General features: G+C 42.7%; 1 protein-coding gene across 1 annotated transcript in view; it reads right to left on the bottom strand.

The window, feature by feature from the left end:
• LOC121453238 (glucocorticoid receptor-like) overlaps positions 1-16024 on the bottom strand; it is a 122432-nt gene extending 106408 nt beyond the window's left edge. The window contains exon 1 of the mRNA XM_041659774.1: positions 15948-16024. The gene's annotated coding sequence lies outside the window, so the exon portion shown is untranslated. The remainder of the gene's footprint in view (positions 1-15947) is intronic.
• Positions 16025-16281: the final 257 nt, after the last annotated feature.

Genomic DNA, 16281 nt, shown 5'->3' with positions numbered 1-16281 from the left:
TAGACTGCTCTGGACTTGACTGTCACACACTACAGTAAATAACAGTAACATGCCTCCCCTTTCCTTCTTCCCCTCTTCCTTCTTTCTTCTTCCCCTTTTCTTTATTTTTTTTCTTTTTGCTCCAGTCAATTGGAGTTGGATCTCTAACTTTTGCCCCTAAAAGAACACTGGTTGTGGAACCAATGGTGAAGAACACAAGAATGCCACTCCCCCAACTGGAGCAGAGAAGCAGCCCAAGGTTGCTGGGCATGTAAGATGACCTCAAGTTGGACTAGAGTTTCCTCTTAATGATTAATTAGGTGAGATGGGTAAACTCCTTATTTAGAACATGTGCCTGGTGCCGCTTCCACTCTGAAGTTCATTTTCTGATTCTGACTCCATTTGCCTCACAGCTCCACTTTCAAAAAGAAATGCTGTAGAAAATGCTCCTCCATGAGAGGTATGTTTTAAAAGAAAAAGAAGAAGCAAAAGCATGGTGACCCATGCCAATGGATTATTTAGCTTCACAGTAAAACCCTTAAGTTATTACTCTGCTTTGTGTATCTTTCCAGGATTATATTTTACTGCTTTGTTTAAAGAAGACTTGATATGACTTAACTTGCACTTTATCTGTAGATATGATCTACTGGAATTATACAATAAAATATTGACATTTGTTTACCTCAAACCAAAGCCTGAAAGCTCTGCTGATGTGAAAATCAATACCGGAGTTTAATTCTATCTGTAATCTCTATGCAAACCCTATTCATATTTTGTTTACATAAACTTTACATTTCTTCTATTTGTAACAGAAGCATATGGTATGGCTGATAAGGTAGCTGTAATCATTCAACATTTATTTGTTTATGAATAGCTCCAACTCCATCTGAAGTAGACCTCAGACTATGTATCTTAGCAGGCATGTATCCTTGACAAATCATTTAACTTCTCTGGGCTTTTGTTTTCTTATCTGAGGAACAATGAAACAAGAGTGTTTGCTTTAAAAGATACTTGTACAGAATAAATAAGATATTCCCTTCAAAGCCTCTAGCACTTACTGGCACTGAGCAGTGCAGAGCAAAGCAACTGTTATTCCTACCAAGTGTGAGATGACCAACCCCACATACTCCAGATAAAGTATATGTGCGCACGACATCAACTTCCTTTGCACGAAGCGCTATCTTCTTCCTAACACGGACTGCAGTGTGAGGCTATTTAATACCTGCTGAGGAGTCTGTAAAAAAAATCCAGGCACTGGCTGGGAATTTTAATTTTCCCTTTATGATTTCCCAAGCCTATCACAACTACAGAGTCTGTTAAGTCTATAAGCCACACAAGTTTTGTATTTCTGCAGATTGATCGTTATGAAACCTAGGAAGACTATAGATTTCACTATCCTACTGAGAATGGTCAAATAAAGACAGGTATTTAAAAGCACACAAGTTCATCATGTGCTCTTTAACCAGAAAAACCCTACAGTTAAAGGACATAAAGGCACAGGGAGATGGAATGATTTGTCTGAAGTCTCACTGACTTGCAAAAGACCAAGAATAAGCATGAAAACATTCTGATTCCTGGCCAAGTGGTTCACTCAGGATACATAATGATCCACCTTCAGAGATCACTGTTGACCTAGTATGAAGTTATAGTCTTGTTCACGTTCATCAGCATCCTCAAAAGGCCCTTTAACTGCAAGATCCAGGTTTGTACAGGGGAGCAGACACTGCGTTGGACTTCAGGCCAGGGTTTTGTGCCTTTTCACCTCTCCCCTCCACTGCATAAGAAGTCACCTCTTCTCCTTGTGACAGTTTCTCTTTCTCTGCTGCGTGGGTTTCTGGATTTTTCCTCCTCGTTGTTCTGATGGTTCTTTTGGGTTTTTTTGTTTGCTTGTTTGTTTTCGAAACAGGCTTTCTCTGTGTATCTCTGGCTGTCCTGGAACTCACTCTGTAAATCAGGCTGGCCTCGAACTCACAGAGATCTGCCTGCCTCTGCCTCCCAAGTGCTGAGATTAAAGGCCTGTGCACTACCACCACCCAGCTTGTTCTTAACTCATATAGAGTTATTGCCCTTCTGTATCTTCGGGAGTTGTCTTTGGGGCTCTCAGTGAATCCCAAAAGCTACAAATGTTTGAGTCCATTCTATAAATTGCTACTCTAAAACTTAACGGGAACACCACTTGAGTGGTTGGTGTAGCACACTGCTTAACAAATGACAACAGAAACATAGGTTTGGTACAGGTGCACATTTGTGTGTGTATGGTATATATGTGTACATATTTGTGCAGGTGAATGTGTGCATACACACGTGTGTGCATGCATGTGGAGCCTTGAGGTCAACACTGAGTGACTTCCTTATGCTTTTGAGAAACTGTTTCTTACTGAACATGGAGCTGGTCAATTCAGCCCCAGTGAGCCTCCTGTGTCTTCCCCAGTGCTGGGATTGCAGGCTCCAAGCCCAGTTCTTTCACATGGGTTTTGGGGGCTTAAACTGTTGCTTCCTCATGCTTAGCAAGCAAGCACTTTACCGACTGGGCAATCCCCCATGCTCCAAGACACCACTATTTCTCTGAGTACTTTTGATCTGTGATTTGTTGAGTTCACAGATTCACAACTTGGATTCAGAGGACCAACTGTAATGATGCCCCTCTCCTTACCTATGGCTGCAAAGCTTTGGCTAGCATCCCATGAGTTTCTCTTGTTAGTTTTTATGAAGGCACTGAAGATGAAGGTAAGTAAAATAAGCCCTTGTTCTGAAGACTCTCTCAGAATAGAAAAGTCAGGGAAACAAAGAGAGGAGGAGCTAATAAAGGATGTGGTAGGAGCCCTCGGGTGGGAGGGTGAAGACAGAGGAGATGGATGAGATGCACATCTCCTGACAGATGGGCACCCACAGCTGCAATCTGAAGCTAAAGGTAGGACCGCTCATGTTGATGGGCAGAACAGCAGCACCAGCACTGGCTTGGGTGAGAGAAAACTTAAGAACCGCGCTCTCCATGTTCCTCGGGTGTGACCTTCGCTCTCCACGTTCCTCGGGTGTGACCTTCTGGCTGCCTCGGCTTCCTCAACAGCCTTAAAGTCTGGATTCCCTTTCGCGCTGTTGCGACCAGTCAATGAGATTTATGCTTGCTGATATTAGCAGGGCATTTGGCACTAACTTGTTAAAGTAGTGGTCGTAGTATTACTAGTTTGCCTTCACCAAAACTCTTCCTTCCTTCCTTCCTTCCTTCCTTCCTTCCTTCCTTCCTTCCTTTCTTCCTTCCTGGGGACATATTGATAATCTGCTTTGCTTTTCTGATCTCTCAGCTCCCCCCTCCTCAATATCACAATCTGGGTTTATATTTTAAGACCAATTAGAATTTGTGCTAGGAAGCCTTCCCTAACTTGGCAGTCTCTTCTGAAACAAACACAGTCACAGGGTATCTTCCATCCCTCAGAGTCCAAGACCACAGAGACAGAGGGGAAATAGAGGACGGAGAGAGAAAGCTGGAAGATGAAGAGAACTGTGTCTGGCCAGCCTTGAGCTGCCTCAGATCCACACTGCTTCTGTCTTAGCTACTACTTGTGCTGGAATTAAACTTGAGGCCTTACACATGCTAAGTCGGTGTTCTACCAGTGAGCTGTTCTCCCAGCTACTGGGGGCTTTTAATGATATTTACCTCCAAAGGCATTAACTTGCCCCCCTACTTTGAGCTCCTTTTTCCTCAGGAGGTAGAGAAACTTTGAGGGCCTTGGCTAGTCTCCATCACCATCACCACAAAGATGCAAAGGCCAGCTCTCGGGGAGGAAGGAGTCAGTTCACTTTGAGCTCCCAATGTTTTTATAATGCTTCTGTCACAGCCAGGTCAGCATCAGGATAGTTCACAGGTATCCCTGTGTGTTTGTCCCCTTTTTTTTATTTTTGAGAATTAGTTTCAAGTCGCTTTTCTAAGTCGCAGTATTAATAAGTCTCACCCCTCAGTTTTTGTTTTCTTCTAGAAACAACATAGTGGTTAAGCTACTGGCTCTGGGGTGAGACGGCCTGGGCTTGAGTCTCTTTCTGTTACTTGTTGTCATGTGAGCTTCACCCGTTTCTCCATGTCTGAGCTCCTCGGATCCCTTTCCTGGTAAAATGGGGAGGACAGAATGCCTGCCTCGAGGTATAGTCAGGATCCAGTCTGGTCCCCAGTGTAGAGCATATATAGCACAGCCTTCTAAACTGTGTTTCCTCTTGGCCCTTTCCATACTTTCAGATGAGGTCACAAAAACTCTGCTACAATCAAAGATTTCCAAATGCTCAAAGATCAAAACTTCAAAATTAAGTTCGCAATGACTGTGAGGTGTTTCTCCCAGCACCACCCCCATTGGATCATGTGACTTCACTACAGCCCTGCTTCTGAACACAGCACACAGAAGGCCAACCATCCTGCCTCAAACACCCTGACTGAAGATGTGAGACTACAGTACATTAGACATCAGATTGCTTTTATTATCTAAGTTTTCACTTCTTGTAGTAACACAATCACCTAGTTAGAGAAAACAAAGACTTTTAATATTTTCCTGCCATAATTTTTCAGCATGTAAACATCCAATCAGTATAATTTAGGGTTGTATTTTGGTTTTTCAACTTACTATTTGAATTATTTGCTTGGATTTCACAGTATCCAATGAGTTTCAGGTTAGAATTAGGACAGAATTCCCATCAGTTTCTGAAGAGGTATTAAACATACATTGTGCTACATATTTATGCAAAACAGTGCTCCCAGTACCAATGATTATAAAATCCAAATATTGATCAGCTCTGAAAATCAGAGCTGTTCTACAGCTGACAGCACCAAATATTCAGTCAACTAAGATTGGATTATTTATGTAAAAAGCATATTCGTCTAATTAGAATGCAAATATGTTTTCTTTAATAAATTACAAGATTATATGTATACAGGGAATTGGGAATATTTCTTTATGATTTTTATATCTACAAATGTTTAATCTGTACACATATTTTATATATCTGGGATTGTGCGAATTTGGGAAAAATATAAGCAGCCCTGACTTAGATTAGTGTTAGCTCTCAACTGGGTCATTCTTGCCCATAGGACTCCTGTATTCTCCTAAACTGTAGAGATGATATGTACTAGGAAGAAATAAATGCATATTCTCACAGGGCAGATGGCATGGTCACAGGCAAGGCTAGAAAGGTCAAGGTAGGGAGCTGAAGTGGTTACCAATGGTCAGTCCTGACTCTTTGTTAGCTGCCAATGCCTGAGTTTCCCTTCCGCCTTCCTGTCATCTATGCGATGCTCTCTTCAGGTCCCTGCATTTCTCCCCGAGCCTGCCACCATCATTCCAAGGCCATCCCTGCTTTGCTTTGAATTTTTAGGCTACTTTTTTCCCATGATATTTATTGAGCTCTACATTTTTCTCTGCTCCCCTCCTTGCCTCTCCCCTCCCTGTTTCAATCCTCCCCCAAGGTCTCCATGCTCCCAATTTACTCAGGAGATCTTGTTTTTTTTTTTATACTTTATACTTCCCATGTAGATTATATCTATGCAAGTCTCTCTTATTGTTCATATTGTTGTCTAAGATCTCTGGGATTGTGCTTTGTAGGCTGGCTTTCTTTGCTTTATGTTTAAAAACCACCTATGATTGAGTACATGTGATAATGCTACTTTTAAACACTGATTTCCATTCAAATCACCAGAGTTTGCTCAAACTGCAGCTCTCAGCTCTCCAAGCCCCTCCTCAGGGCAGAGTCCAGGAATCTTTATCTGAGGCACTGTGATTTACTATCTAAGAACATGCCTGAGAGATCAGGACAGGCCACAGAAGCTCTTCAGTCACTGTGACCCAATCATCTGTCTCATCGTCCCACCCTCATCTGTAATACAGCTCTGAAAGTGAAGCCATTTTTGCCTTCAGAACCAGAAGAGAGAAGAAACCAACCCTTTCCATAGACTAAATTACTTCACAGCTGCAGAGGTCTTTGTGCCTTCCTGACGTTGTCTTTCTTAAGTTGCAGCTTCATCTTTAGCTTGATGTCTTAAGATACGATTAAATCAAAACAATAAAACAACTTTTTAGTTTAACAAAACAATTTTTAAAGAACAAAATTGGGAGAGTTCAGACTTCCCAACTTTAAAACTTACTACAAAGCTACATGGATCCAAACAAGGCTGCATGAGGACACGCCTTTAGATGATGGGGCAGAACTGAGAGTCCGGAAATGTCTTGGCTCATCTGGTTTTGATGAAAATGCCAAGATAGCCAACCTTTCTCAACAAATGGTGCTAAGAGAACTGGACAGACACATGCAAAATAGAATATTCGAAAATAAACTCCGAGTGGGTTGCAGACTTACGTGGATAGGTGAAAGTATAAAATTCTTAGGCAAAAACATACAGGTGAAGTCTCTGTGAGCTTGAATCACACAACTGTTAGATGTAATACCCACAGCACAGTCAAATAAAGTTAATAGCCAAATTGAATTTCATCAAATGTAAAAATCTCTTCTATCTCAAAAGAAATCATGAAGAAAATAAAATGTTGTCCAACAGAAGGAGGTAACTATTGCAAATTGTGTGTCTGGTAGAGTCTAGATCTATTATATATAAAGAACTGTTGCTAGTCAACAATAAAAAGACAACACATATTTTAAAAGGGCAAATGACTTGCATAGAGTTGTCTAAAGAAGACATACAAATGAGTAATAAACATATAAAAGATGTTAAAATATGCTCAACCTTATTAGCTGTGAATGGGTACAAGAGATATTCCTCTGTATCCACTAGGTTAGGAGTATTTTTAGAACAGGAACATGATGTTTTGGTGAGGATGTGGAGAAAATGGAATTCTCCCACAGTGATAATAGAGTTTCAAAATGGATTCAGTCTTGTGACAAACAGGTTGCCAGGTCCCTCAAAAAGTTAAACCTAAAATTACTGTATGATTTTTAAAAAGTTTGCTGAGGAGTTCAAGAGACTCTCCAAAACAATATGGGTCACTGTCACTGCCCTTGGTTGCTTTCCAGAACTTGAAGATAAAACCTTATTACTAAAGACACACACATGTCATAAACAGGGCATGGAGGAATTGAGCTGGATCTGACCTGGAAGTCTCTTCCCTGACAATTAGCTCTCACAGTATAAGGTGCTACACAAGCTGCTGAGGAAGAAGAGCAATTAATAGTCCTACCTAGACCTAGAGCCCACAAACCACAATGGTCAGATATCTCCAAGGGTACAATAGCGGCATTTATATATTGGGCAAACCAACAGCTGTTTAATTGGACTCAATGGCGGCTCAATAGGAGGGAATTTATATCTGGTATTATAAACTTATCCAGCTCTGCGTGGATGGTGAGGTCATGGACCCCAGAGGATAATCTTGTGCTGCCACTTCCCTAGCCACTATAATTTCTAACTGCATCCTAAATATGTATTCCTACATCCACAAGTAAGTATAGCTTTCACGTCTCATAAGAAATCTACTTTTGCAGCAGATGGAAAGTATTACAGTTAACTAAAACTGCTCAAAAAACACAGAAAAACTGATTATGGGGTGCCAATCTCATTTGGCACATCTATAATATATCCCTCTACCGAAGGTTCAAGGAATATCATGAAGGAGGAGGGTGGAAAGATTTTAAGAGCCCAGGGGCCCAAGATATCTGCTATGATATAGCATCTTTCATACATGACAGGGAAGTTGCATTATAGTGGTATATTATTTGTGTTTAAATAAATAAAGCTTTCCTGAAGAGCAGAGGGCAAAATAATCACACTAGTTGGCCAAATAGGCAAGGGAGTGGTGGCACATGCCCTTAATCCCAAGATTTGGGAGGCAGAGGCAGACGGATCTCTGACTTCAAGGCTACCCTGGGCTACACAAAATCAATCGAGAAACTGATCCAGGTGGTGGTGGTTCACATCTCTAATCCCAGCACTAGGGAGGTGGAGACAGGACTGATATGGCTGGGCAGAGAGAGGAATATAAAGGGGAAGAGACAGGAGCTCAGTGGAGTGTGGAATCTGAGGATTCGTGGAAACAGGATCTCGCCCTTTCGGTCTGAAGACTTGGTAGAGGTAAAAGGTCTCACTAGCGGTTGGCTGCTCTTCTTTTCTGACCTTCAGATTGTACCCCAATATCTGTCTCTGGGTTTTATTATTTGTGCTACACTGCATCTTTCAAATCTCAAAATTATGGTTACTCGAACAAGATCTGCACAATGACAAATACCAGTAGATATGCCAGCACAGATGGGGTGGGGGACTCTCACATGCCCACACCATTCCCAGATGAAGAGCTACGGGCAATTAATGGCCACCGAGAGAGGGAGAATTAGTCTTCTCCAGGGACAAGGCCCCTGGTAGGTTAGCCAATCCCAAGTGGTCAGCCCTCAATACAGAAACATACCAGCAACGCTAAATGAACTCAACAAAAAGTTATATGTATGCATCTTAGGGGTTCTGTTGTTGTGCAAACACCATGACCAAAAAACACGTCAGGGAGGAAAGCGTTTATTTGACTTACATTTCCACATTTCTGTTCATCATTGAAGAAAGTCAGAACAGGAACTCAAGCAGGACAGGAACCTGAGGGCAGGAACTGAAACAGAGGCCATGGAGGAGTGCTGCTCACTGACTTGCTCCCTATGTCTTTCTCAGCCTGCTTTCTTATAGAACCTAAGACCACCAGCCCAGGAGTGGCACTACCCACAATTGGCTGGGTCTTCCTCCATCAGTCAGTAATTAGAAAAATGGCTTATAGCTGGATCTTATGGAGGCATTTTTCTTAGCTGAGGTTCCCTTCTTTCAGATAACTCTAGTTTGTGCCAAGTTGATATAAGACTAGCCAGCACAGTATGTATGTAGTATGTATGTATGCATGCATGTGTATATATGCAATAATAATTAAAGAAGCCATTAATCTGAGAGTGGGATCATTGAGAAAGAGTTGGGAGGGAGGGAGGGGTGGAAACGATGCACATACCAAACTCATGTAGAAAAGTTTCAAAAAATTTAAAGAAAAATATACAAAAGAAGTCTCTTGTGTGAAGTTAAACCTTTCCACAAAACACTCTGCTCTTGGTTGTTCACAGTGATGTCAATCATACTAGCCAAATGGTTATGACTTAAATGTCTGTCAGGTGATGAGTGGGAAAAAATAAAACACCTGGTTCACGCAGCAGATGCTCTAGATCCACAGATATGAGCAATGTGCTGACCAGAGCACGCAGCGACAAATATTTAACATGTTGTTCTAATTCAGTGGTTCTCAGTTTGTGGGTTGTTTCCCCTCTGAGGGCCAAGTGACCTTTTCACAGGGGTCACATATCAGATATTCTACATATCAGATATCTGTGATTCATAACAGCAGCAAAATTTCAATTATGAAGTAACAACAAAATAAATTTATGGTTGGGGGGTCACTATAACATGAGGAACTGTATTAAACTATCATAGCATCAGGGAGGTTGAGAACCACTGTTCTCAGTGGATGAAGCCAAACATAAATGACCACAGACTGAACGATTCCAGTTACCTTCCAGCACTTGATGGGGAACTATAGAATTTGGGAATTCCTCTTTTTGTCCCCATGCAGTGCTAGGTTTGTGCATACTGGGCAAGTCCTCTACCACTGAACTGCAAACCCAGCTGTCTGGGAATGCCTTTGCTAGTGAGAAGGCTCTGGCCACTATGGAGGTGGATAGCGTTGTAACCAAAGGACATTCAGAGCTGATGATCTGCAGGAAACCTTTCCTAGCAGAGATGGCTGTATTGGGTTATGTCCTCAAGACATTAGGAAAAGATTTATCTGCCTTTTCCCCACACCCTCCCCTCCACTGATCGAATTTCTTTCTGTGAGATGCCATGTCATACCGGTTAAATGCCTAACTCTGGTTTGCACTATATGTGTCCAGTTAGTTCTTTTCTCTACTACTCACCAGTTTTGTGTTCTGAAGTTACACAATCTCTTGCTTTCTAGATGAAGAGGATTTAGCTATACTTTCTACTTAATAGACTTATTTTCAGGTTTAAACCAAGTAATCACCTAGATGGACTTATACTATGCTTGTTAAAACTAATAATAATAAATATTAACCACTGTGGCTGCTGGTACTGTTTTTCTTTGGATGTTATGTATGGTATATTTGACAAAATGGACTGCGCACATTTGGCATTTCTATTCATCATTGGAAATTACTTGAGCAAAGTACAATGATACACATATCTATCTATCTATACATGAAGTGTCATAATAAAGCTCCACACACTACTTAACAAGTAAATTAAAGAGGGTTTTACCCTAGGGTATGAGTCACTCGAACTTCGAGTATAAGCCTGGCAGAGAACAAGGACAGTATGTTGACAGGTTGAGGTTTCTGGTCCCGCTAAGCTGTGTATGAAAATCATAGCCCTGACAAATTCACCAAAGTCACAGTTGTTAGCTTGTGAACCCCCTGCAGCCTTATCCTTCCCTAAAAATGCCATCTCTTGGACTTTAGGAGGAGATGTCACAAAGAAAGGGAAGAAAGGCCCCTGCGGCCATATAGTGGAAGGTGTGGGCCTGATCTCAAGAGCTATGTTTTCTCCACGAAGTCACACCCTAAAATGCTTCGCGAACTTCTTTCTGTTCCTATGTGAAACTGAAGCGGTTCTGTGACCCCAGGGTTCCCCCTGGTTGGCTCCTGTCTGTCTTTCAGGTTTCTGTTCAACCCAACTTTGACTTTCTGTGCTCCCATCCAGGAATTGGCAAACCACAGCCAAGTTTTTTGAAGTTTTATTGGGACATAGCGACCCCATATGTTTGTATATCTCAGGTGGCCGCTTTCACACTGCAATGGCAAAGGTAGGCCATACAGACAAAACCCATGTGGCCCACAATGTGTAACAGTTAATGAAACCTGGGAAATGAGATCTGGTTGGGGGTCCAAGGAGAAGGAATAGCTTTGTTTATCAGCGAAGAATGTTTGTCATAAAAGAAAAGCTATGTGTACAGGGGTAGGGGCACTGAAGTCCTCAATGCCCCAACCTGACTATCATACCCCACGCCCATCAAAGATCCTTGGAACACACTCCTGCAAGGCTTATGACTTTGGGGCACACACTTCGTAAAACATTGACTCCACTACTTAGGTTTGGTATTTTGATCAAGGTGACTTTTATATTTTTGAATGCTTTTACACCTACATGCTGTAGACTTTCTCCTACCACAGTGCCTAAAGAACATGCAATAGAAAGCCAATGACTCTCAATCATTTGGTGTTGTACCCAAGCCACTTCTTAGTCATAAGTAATTGTGATACATGTAGCACTGTCCTATCTAATGTTCTTTGAAGAGGGAAGCATACGTTATTTATGTTATAGATGAGAAAACAAGAAAAAGAGAAGTGTTGTAACTTGCCCAATGTGTGCAATAATTAATAATGAGTGCTTGATCTAGAATTAAATAGCAGTTCCGACAACAGAGCACTAATTGATTTGCCTTGGTAATGTATCTGCTTCATATGGTGACGTTAACACTTCATCTTTGAATAGAAGTATACAGTTTATTAAATAGATGAAAGAATCCTCATTTTCCAGACAAATAAATTGAAGGATGAAAAGCTAAGCAATTTGCCGATATTATGGAAGCATTTGTAAGGCAGAAGACTATCAGGGGTTGTCTCGCTCTCCACTCTTCCTATCACAAACAGGAGGTGAAGTTGAGCTGCACGCAATGTCTTTGCCACAGAACATCCATGATTCTAGAACCCATTGAGTGTTAGATCAGAACGCACTATCAAAGATGCCCTAGACTGCACATGTACCATATCTGTCAATCACATGTATACATCCTCTAAGCAAGAAATTCTCATCTTAAGGGAAGAAAAGGAAATATAATAATAATAAACATTGGAGACAATCTTACTATTAACCAGAGGACAATTAGGTAATCATGCTTGGTTGCAAATACCTTTACCTGATGAGTCAACTCTCTAGCCTTGGGTTTCGAATACTACTTAGTGATTCCTGGGTAGCCATCACCAACAGCTGTGTGTGCCTTGACTCATCCAACTGCTTGCTTTCATAAAGAAGTGGGGAGGCGTGATGGTTAGTGTTAATAGTCAAGCTTCCTGGAACCGGATGGCTTGGGAGAGTGGTTCCTGGGCATGTCTGTGGGGGATTATCTTGATGACATTATTAGATATGGGAAGACCTATCTTTTTTTTTAAGTTGGATAAACATTATTTTTTGTATTTATTTATAATTTTTTATTTTTATTATGTTTTTAAAAAAGAAAACAACTATCTTTTTTCATTTTACATGCTAATTCCACTTCTCACTCCCTCTCCTCCTCCTATTCTTTCTACCTACCCCCTATCCCACCCCCCATCCACTCCTCAGAGAGGGTAAGGCACATTGCTTTGGGGAAAGTGCAAGCCCTCCCTACTATATCTGGGCTGAGTAAGGTATCATCCAAAGAGAATAGGATCCCCAAAAGCCAGTACATACAGTAGGGATAAATCCCAGTGCCACTGCAGTGGCCGCCGTCTGCCCCAGCCATGCAACTGTCACCCACATTCAGAGGGACTAATTTGGTCCTATGCTTGTCTCTATGGCAAGACCTATCTTAATTGTGGCTAAGGTCATTCCCTTGGCAGGGGATCTCAGATTGCCTAAGTGAAGAATAGAGACTGAGTGCTGTGTGTGGTCATCATTGTTCTCTGTTCTTGATTAGCGTCGTGCTGACTTCCCCTCTAGGATGGACTGCCTGGAACTGTGAGCCAAAGCAAGTCCTTTCTCCTTCAGGTTGTTTATGTCACAGTTGCAGGAAAGAAACTAAGAGGACAAGAGGAGAACGTTTGATCGCCTCCTGTTTTCATAAGGCGTGCTGTTTGGTTCCTTTAGAGTAGAAGACAGGAAACAGTTAAAATGTGGTTTAGGATGACAGAGTGTCAGGACCAGGCAGGAACTATGGCTCAAGAGTTTCTGGGGAACAAATGAGACCAAATCCTTGCTCAGTGCTGTCATTTGTATCTCCTTTCCAATAGGGCTTAGGACCTTCCAGGGAAAGACTGCAATCCTCCTCGCTGACACATTGCAAATCATTGTAGGGAAAACTGGGGTGCTCCCAAGTGGACGGGAGGGGGAAAGGAGCACGCCACAGCCACAGAAAAGATCTAAAGTAGCAGCACAATTTCTGTAAGGGGGGTTGACGTCAGCTGGGGGTGGGATGGCAGTCTCCAGGCTGAGACTAGAGCTCGTTTGGACGCAGCTACCCTGGAAGCATTTGATGATGGGCTAGATGAGATAGTGGCACTTCGGGGCTCACACAGCTTTTCAGTGGGATGCTCAGAGTGGCCTCCAGGAATGAGACTTAGCTTTGAGTAATAGATTAGCTGTCCCAGAGGTGGGAATGTTGGCAGCAAAGACGAGTGGAGCTGAGTTGAGACACTGGAGTGGGGCCATAGTCCAGGAGTAGTGAGGGATGATCTAAGGAGGGTCTGCTCTGGGCCAGCAGAGCCCCTAAGATGGAGCACACTTGCCTCCTGAGGGCAGCACCATGTGAGCTGTCTCACTCTACTGACCAGGGAGGTGACAAGAGGCTCTAGCTTAGACATTCAGCACACATCCTGAACTCACCAGCTTGGGTCCTGCAGGACTTCCTGGTAGCAGTGACTGTGGTCACATCAGAGATGGGGACAGACTTCTGGTCCTGAGTGCTGTCTTATTGGAACCCTGCGAGCCTGGGCCTGTGGACTCCCGCTTTGGTGAGGACACTCAACGGAATTATTTCTAGCCACATGTTAGCACCCCTGGGCATTTCCAGAAATACTTAAGGGAAAAGAATTCATTAAAGGCTGAGGTGACGCAGGGACACACATAGCTGGTGAAGTGCGAGGTGTTTGGAAGAGATTATGTAAACAGCTATGGCCAGAGGTTATTAAAAGCATATGGTTCTCCACGGGTTCAAGGCTTGTCTTTAAATAATTGGACTTCTGTGGCTCCTAGGTTTAACGATACCAAGGGGCTGCCCTAAGAGGACTTCCTTTTTCTCAGAGTCAAGGGATCCCACAGCCAGTGCTGACTGCATACAGTTTGGTGGCTCCGGCTCTGGGGATGTTCGCCATCTACCGTCATTGACTATGGCATCTCTTGTGCATATTTCGCCTTTCCTTTCTTCCACGTGAGCTGCAATGGCAGATGTAGGATACGGGGATTCACTGGAGATGACAAATGACTGGCAGTAGCTGGATTTAGTTTCTGTGGAAGGAAGGGGCTGTGGGTCCACTAAAGCCTTAGCAGAAAGGTTAACTGTGAAAGGTCACTGAAGGGTGACGGGGAGCTTCCCGGAATCTGTTAATAATATAACTCAAAGGTGGCACAAGTGACTCATGCCAATATTAATAAGCCTCGAGCCATTTGGCAACTAGATCATAGCTTTGTTCAACACATCCTTTGGAGGGAGGCAGAGGGGAAACCATCACTGCTGACATAGCAGATACGTGGAGGATGGAGCCTGTGTACCCATTTCTCATGCAGAAGCTGGTGAACCAGCAGGAAATAGAAATGTCATCTTACTTACCTTGTGCAGGCTAAATGAAGCCATGCCCAAGAAAGACCTCGGCCCTGACTAACAAATACCCAGACAAGGACTTAAAGATCAACTAAATGATCTTATCTGAAAGCCTGCCCTGTCTTCACTCTCTTCATCGCCAAGCCTCTGTTGTTTGCTGAAGATACTTGGGGATGCCAATGATATTCCTGGAAGCATGAAAACCGGTTTTTTTTTTTTTAAAGAATTTAGGTATTGAGGGGATTTGCCAAAATTGGAAGCATATTTCATAGCTTCTTGTAACATTATGATTTTTAATAAAGTATTCATTGGTTGGCATAATGGGAAGGGAAAACCTTATAATGGGCCTAAAGAAGATGAATGAACTGCTACACATTCTAGAAAGAAGGATCAATAAAATACAGCTAACTGTAATTTCTATGAACTAATTCAGCTACCTGAACCCACTTTAGAGTCTACATGTTTAGAAAAGTATTTGATTGCCTGCTGTTTTTCAGCCCTGTATTAAGGAGCTCACAGCCAAGATGATCCATTTCAGGTATTAGGAAGGTAGTTTGAACTGTCATGAAAAAGCAATCTCACTTTGAAATCCCATCTCAGCATACACGACTAATAATTTTTCATGAGTTTTCAATGTCATAAAGTAAGAAAAGAATTACCGAAACAAACTTATAAAAAGTTGAAACAAAACAGAATAGTACCCCTTGTTCCCTTTCAGATGATTCCCCCTGCCCTGTTGCCCCCAGTTAGCCAGCTTTCCTGCTGCCTACACTGAGCCTTGCCTCCAGCGAGAGAGATCCTATGAGAGGCTAAGTGGTACTGAACATAAAACCATCAGAGGTACGGGTACCACACTTCACACAGTGCCAAAGCCAGGGCTGTCTCTCCCCTAGCTGCCTTGCCGGTCCCAGCGTCTCCACTCTGCTTCAGTGTCTGCATTACTGCTCCTCAAACTTTCTCTGCCCCTGCCCACCACGCAGGCTTGCACTTGCTGTTCTTTGGGGGTGCGTAGACAGCCACACAGCCTGCTTCTCTATTCAATAGTTTCTCCCCAATTCCTCTCTACTTCTTTGTTTTGTTTTTGTTCCAAGTACTTTTCCCATAACATCACACAACACACACACACACACACACACACACACACACACACACTGATGTCTTGACAGTCTATATTTCATTGACTGTCTGCATTGCCTACAGTAGCATCCAGTATATACTTGCTGAATAAATGAAACTAAGATACTCAGAACAACACATTTCTTTTTAGATAAGCCCACAAAAAAGGTCTTCACTTCTTAGTTTAAGCTGCTCAACGCTCTTCAAAAATCTTGTGATAATTTTTTTTCAGATGCTCTGACCTCTGTGTGACCCTCGTCTAACTGCACTAGAACTCACATTGTCCAACTGTAGAATGGGAATCAAAGTACCACTTACCTTCCTCCCAGATGCTTTAACGGAGCAGGATCTGAGATGTCTTCCTTGCCAGGAAGACTGTGGAGGATCAGGCTGCAATGGGAACCCCAGGAGGGTGGGAGATGGGCTGTTCTCCTCTCCATTCTTGCACAGAGTAGGCACTCATGCACCGTTTATCAGAGTTCATATCTGCGGGACCCACACTGCACCTGTGCCTGCACCAGTTGTCACGGAAGCCAGCCTCTCCACTGGGCTAACCGCTCTCAGAGCAAAGACCCAAATCTGGCTTCGATGTGACGCAGGCTGCTTTTTCTAGAAGAAGCTAAACTCGCACCACGTTTGATGAGCAAGCTCC

The sequence above is a fragment of the Microtus oregoni genome, unplaced genomic scaffold, assembly GCF_018167655.1.
Source record: "Microtus oregoni isolate MIOR12 unplaced genomic scaffold, Mior012 000011F_ref0000422, whole genome shotgun sequence".
NCBI lineage: Eukaryota > Metazoa > Chordata > Mammalia > Rodentia > Cricetidae > Microtus > Microtus oregoni.
The sequence above is the reverse complement of the archived record's forward strand: the minus strand, read 5'-3'. Positions and strand labels throughout refer to the sequence as shown.